The 5,734-nt window shown below is 36.7% G+C and overlaps 1 pseudogene; it reads right to left on the reverse strand.

Annotated features, from left to right (window-relative positions):
- Nucleotides 1-2,021: 2,021 nt before the first annotated feature.
- LOC123831292 lies at nt 2,022-2,502 on the reverse strand (annotated as a pseudogene).
- Between the last annotated feature and the right edge of the window lie 3,232 nt (nt 2,503-5,734).

Raw genomic sequence — 5,734 nt, forward strand, 5'->3', positions numbered from 1 at the left:
AAACAGCCTCATAATTATGCTGGAGGTTAACTGATATAAAAACCCAGGAATTTTCTCTATTCCTTAAGAAGACTGTCACACAGTCTAAGAGTTTAAAATATTATATTTTCTTCATATATATCCCAAGTTTTCCACCACTTTATTTCATTCCATTACTTGTGGTTGTTACCCCTTATATCACCACTATTTCAACAAATTGCTCAGCAACAAATTATTTCAGAGAGAATTTACTCAGAGCAAAATCATTTATTTTTAAAATTGTAATTTTCTTTGCAATCTATGAAAAATTATCTTTATAAGTATAAAAGTCACTATATAATTTTGATTAGTGAGCTACAAAATAAACTCTAGAAATATGAAATACCCAAACCAGGGCATAACTGAATATGTCATGTTAACAATATAATAGTATGGTAAAATATTTAAAAGAGGTTTATTACCTAGTTATTTTTAGCATTTATTTTAATTATTTTAAAAAATCTTAATAATAAAACAATGCTTCCTTCAAATTCCCCTTTGGTTTATATAACATAAATAAGCATTGACTTATTTTGCAAAAACTTGAAATTAACTGCCTCCATTCTACATTCTGCAGTTTTTTCCTGGCTTTCCAATGTATATCTTTGAGTCCCTAATACTTCTTACCTGATATACCAGCTAGATTCTCCATTTTTTAAAAAGTAAGATATATCAAACATGTCAAGCCTATGGTGAGATGTCCCTCACGCATTTGAATTTAGTGCAGTAATTTGTCTGCCTCTTAATTTTACTCAGATAAATTCCAGATTCTGATGACAAATGTAGGAACTGAATGACTGTGGGCATTTTCAGGGACTACCTCAGAAGTCTGAGGACTCTGCATTCCAGGATGATTCTTCACTTTCAAGGCTCTGCATTCTTGAGGAACTATATAGAGACTCTACCTCTGAGCTGTTCTCACCACTGTAAAAATAGATCAGCAGCAAAGGCACAGACTTCAGAGCCATCCATATTGTCCTTGTTCAAATCCCCTTTCTGCCACTTAATACCTTGTGACCTCCATGAAGGCCACAAACTCCCTAAAGCTTATTATTCATGTGTTTCACAGGTAACGAAACCTATCCATTGTTCATCTTCTCTTGTTTCAGCAGGAAGTATAGTAAGCCCTACAAGTGTACAAATTACGAAAAGTATGTTGTTCCTTTTAAATAAAAAACATGGGCTTACTGAATTTATATATTAATTCAACTAATCTTCACAATAACCCTATGAAGCAGGTACTATTATAATTGCCACTTTATAGATGATGAGGAAATGAAGGCACCAAGAGATTAAGCAATTTGCTCAGATCATGCTGTGAACACATGGCTGCACTTGGATTATGGACCCAGGCAGTCTGCCTGCAGATGTCCACCTCTTAGCCACCGCTCTATGCTGCTTCACACAGGTGGAGTGAGGCCCAGAAGCAGCCCCTTCTTGGCCTCCAAAACATGTCATATGTGAGCCTTCACATATGAAGTGCCAGGTCCTATGGATGTAGTCTGGACAAATGTTCGTAGTCTCTGGGAAGAAAGAGGAATCAGAAAAATTATTGTCGTTAGTTGCTTCTAGATCTAAAACTCTCAAAGATGGGAAAGGTGGGCCAACAACCACCTTTATACCTCCTGGGAAGGGTTCCATGTGCAAAGGGCACTCACCCTGAGAGGTACAAGATTGTACTGAAAGATCCTATTACCTGCCTTGAGAGAGGGCCTTTTATTAACCAAGAGTTGGTTAAATGAATGTGGTTTTTTTTTTAACCTTTGTTTCAAACTTTATCCCCAGGCTTCTTCAGCTTAATTAGCTGCAAAGAATGATATGTGTATAAGCAAAAACTGAAAAGAACTACAGTCAGTGTCCAAAGGGCTTGGGCTTAAAAATATTAGAGATCTAGATTTTATCAGATCCATAAACAAAATATGAAAAGGCAGTCATAATATACTCATAAAACAGCAGCTCCCAGTAACTCCTTAAAGTTTATCTTCTTCAGAAGTGGACTCTATTCAGTTTGCAGCATTCTTAGAAACCTCATCAAAATTCTCCACAAGATCTGGAATTTCATCCTCCCCTTCCTCTCCAGTAGCCAGTGGTGTTTTTCCATCCTGAATTGTTTGGGCAGAGCTTCAGCCACTCTCCTTAAACCAGTTAGATTGTCTGCACCATGTTGGTTAAGTTGGATAGCATTTCTGTCAGCTGCTTTGTCTCAGCATGGCCTGTAATGGTAAAAGTGTTTGATGCCAGAGATGCCTGGACTTCAGAGTTGTTAAAGTGGAACAGTGTCCCTTGGTTTGTGAATGTATGTATTTACTCTTCAATACCAGAGATACTGTTTATGCCTAACTTCTTTAAGGAGAATTGAAGTTTTTTTTATCTTCTGCTGTAGCTGTTCTGTGAACTACCTGCTTTCTATGAGCACTTCCTTTCCCACCAATACACCTGCAATTTGGTGAGTTTCTCTTGGTTTGTGATAGTTTCTCTCATCTTGTTGGAGAGGAAGCTGGGACACATAAGGAACTAGGGCTGGTGTTCAGGGGATCTTGTGCAGATGAGCTTGTGATCAAATGAAATGTTTCTTTATAGGGGATATTAGAAGACAAAAGTAGCAGGGCCCCCCTACTGTGGGCTTAATACATAAATTGTGGTTCTGCAGTTAAAGGTCAGGGGGTGTTTGGAGTGGAAGACTATACCAGAAAGGAAGAATCAGAATCCAAGCATTAAGTAAGAAACCAAGCAGCAACCCAAGAAGAATGACTCTGAGGACAGGAGCATGACCACCCATGCACTGAACCATGCACAGTCCCTGTCAATGGCTGTCATACCCATGGCTCCCTGCAAACTGATGACATGCATTCTGAAATGTAGTACTGATGCCTTAGCTGTAGAAGGCTGAGCCAGGGCCAAACACTGAACTCCACAGAGCTTTCTAGGCTGGTCAACAGTTCTCTAGGGTCCAGTGAGAAAGCTCTCTGGAGAAGAGAGCACCATACAGAAGTGATTGACAGTCCTCTTAGAGAGTTTGTATGTGACACATGCAGAGGGCCTCAGCGCTACAGGAGGCAAAGCAAAATGAAGAGGTACACAAGAGACCACAGTCCAAAGAAACCATAATGCATAGAAGCCTATAGGATGGATAAAAGCTTTGCTGCAGGGACCAGCTCTGTATGGTAGTTGTTTGATTATATATAACATTTTGTAGTTAGTGACCATGTCTAACCATTAATAAGGGATTAAAACAGGACAGCTGCTCGACATGCCATGTGGACAGTCAATTTGACCTGGTTTGGAGTCCACGTATCTCTTCAATCTGAGCAAGACTTTACACAAGTACTTACCTGATGCACTTGCATTGCTCTCACTTGTAAAATGATCACCTCACAGAGTTGTTGTGAGTGTTAAATAAGCCAATGTGTGCTAGACCTTAGCACATTGCCTAGGACATAGTAAATACTCCATTTTTATGTTATCTTATCATTTAATAGTAAATACAGCTTGTCAATGACAGCCTGGAAGGCTGTTCAGGATGTCATTGTGACATTGGCTTTATGTTCAAAGCACAGAGGCTGGATAAATAACTCTCTATTTTGAATCTAAAATGATACCAATATGATTCTCTTTCTGGTGAGTATATTTTTAAAAAATTTTATTTTGACATATGACACATATAGAAGAATGCAAAACACTCAAATATATAGTATAATATATGATTATGTAGGAAATATGACCATAACCAATATCCAAGATATAAAATGGAATACTGGTCACTCCTCTTAAGTATCCCCTGTGCCCTTTCCTAATTGAAACCCTCTTTTCCTCTCTAGGGGTAGCCATGACCCTGATTCTAACGGTGGTCCCATTCTATTTCTCCTAGCTTTTTGCTAAAGTTTTATCAGCTGAGATGCATGGTTTCTTTTATTTTTCAATCTTATATCAGTTAGAAATATACTGCATGCATGCTCATGTGCCTTCCTTGTTTTGATCAATATTGTATTTGTTAGATTCTTCGAAGAACAAAACAAAACTCTATCTCCAACTTTTTCATTGTAATAATTTTAATGCGCTAATGAATATACCACAATTTATTCATCCACATAAAATTTATGGCCATTTTACTGTTGATGGATGTTTGGTTGATTTATCATTTAAGATTACTATTATCAAAATTCTGCTTTGATAGAACACACAAAAACGCTTGTATTTTCTCTTGGGATATATCCAGGAGTGAGACTGCTGTAAGATGAGGTATGAGTATTTCAAATTTTATTACAAAATGAAAAACGTTTTCCAAGGTAATTGTACCAATTTCTACTCCCATCAACAATGTGAGGGCAACCTGATTACTCTACATCCCTGATCACACTTGTTATTTTCAAATTGTTAATTTTGTCACTCTGGTGTGTATACTGTATCTTAATATTTTTCTGGCATCTACATCCAGATTATTGATGAACTTGAGTATGGTCGCATATTCTTACCGGTTGTTTGGATTTCTTTTTTGTGAAGTGCTCATTTAAGTCTTCTACACATTTTTAAATTGGGTTTTCTGTCTGTTTTATTCTAACTGACTTGTGAATACTAGTTTTTTATTGCTTATGTGTGTAAATATCATCTCATTCTTTGGCTTGTATTTTTATACTTTTAATGAGTTTAATTACTTAATTTTAATATTATTACAATCTTTTATTTCTCTGTCATATTTTAAAACCCTACCCAATGCCATAAAAATGTTTATAATCGTATAAATAATTTATTTTTTTCTTTTCACATTTAAGTGCATAACCCACTTAGAGTTGGTTTCTGTGTATGGTGTAAGGCAGGGTCCAGTTTCATTCTTTTCCCACTTAGATGCCTAGTTATTCCAGCATCATTTAATGAGAAGATCATCATTTCCCCAACTGTTCTGCAATACCCCCTTTGTCATAAATTATACCAATATATGTAGGAGTCCATTGTGGAGATCTTTATTCTTTTCCATGAGTCTTTTTATTTGTAGCAATACCACACAGTTGTGATTGATATACTTTCCCATTAAGTCTTGATATTTGGTAAAACAAATCCTCCCTGTTATTTTTCTTCAAGGTTGTCTTGAATACTATGGTGATTTTTGTACTTTTTAAATAAACTTTAATATCAGCTGACCAACTAAAAATCAGTTTATTGAGATTTTTATTGGCATTAAACTACATATGTAGACTGACTTGAGAAAAATTTAAATCCTTAGTGTATTGACTCTTTCAATTCATGTATATGGAGTATCACTCCATTTATTTAGATTTTCCTTACTTTCTCTTAATAAAGTTTTGTACTTTCCCTTATAAATTTTTGTATATTTTTGCTAAATTTTTCACTAATCTGAAAATAATTTAGTGAATTATGAAATGTTATATCTCATTTATTGAGCCCCTGATATATTAGCCATTTAAAACATATTATGCTGGGTGGAAGGATGGCAGCTTTTCTCTAGGCAGCATGATTCTCGGCTTCTGTGAAGAGAAGGGAAACTCGAGGATCGGTGGAGAAACAGAGCAAGTGGCCTAGGTTACTGAAATGTTTTTGAAAACAGGACATCAAAAATTATAGTGATCATTGAAAAACCAGACGGTAAGGAGACTGCTTCAGGACAAAAGGGACCCAGGGATCATTGCGGGGACCAAGGGGGTTGCAGTCCCCAGGCCGGGTGCTCCCAGGTCTTCCTCAGGGCTCCCAGGAGAGGGGAGTC

This window comes from Phyllostomus hastatus, unplaced genomic scaffold, assembly GCF_019186645.2.
Source record: "Phyllostomus hastatus isolate PE091 unplaced genomic scaffold, TTU_PhHast_1.1 phas_scaffold_1674, whole genome shotgun sequence".
NCBI lineage: Eukaryota > Metazoa > Chordata > Mammalia > Chiroptera > Phyllostomidae > Phyllostomus > Phyllostomus hastatus.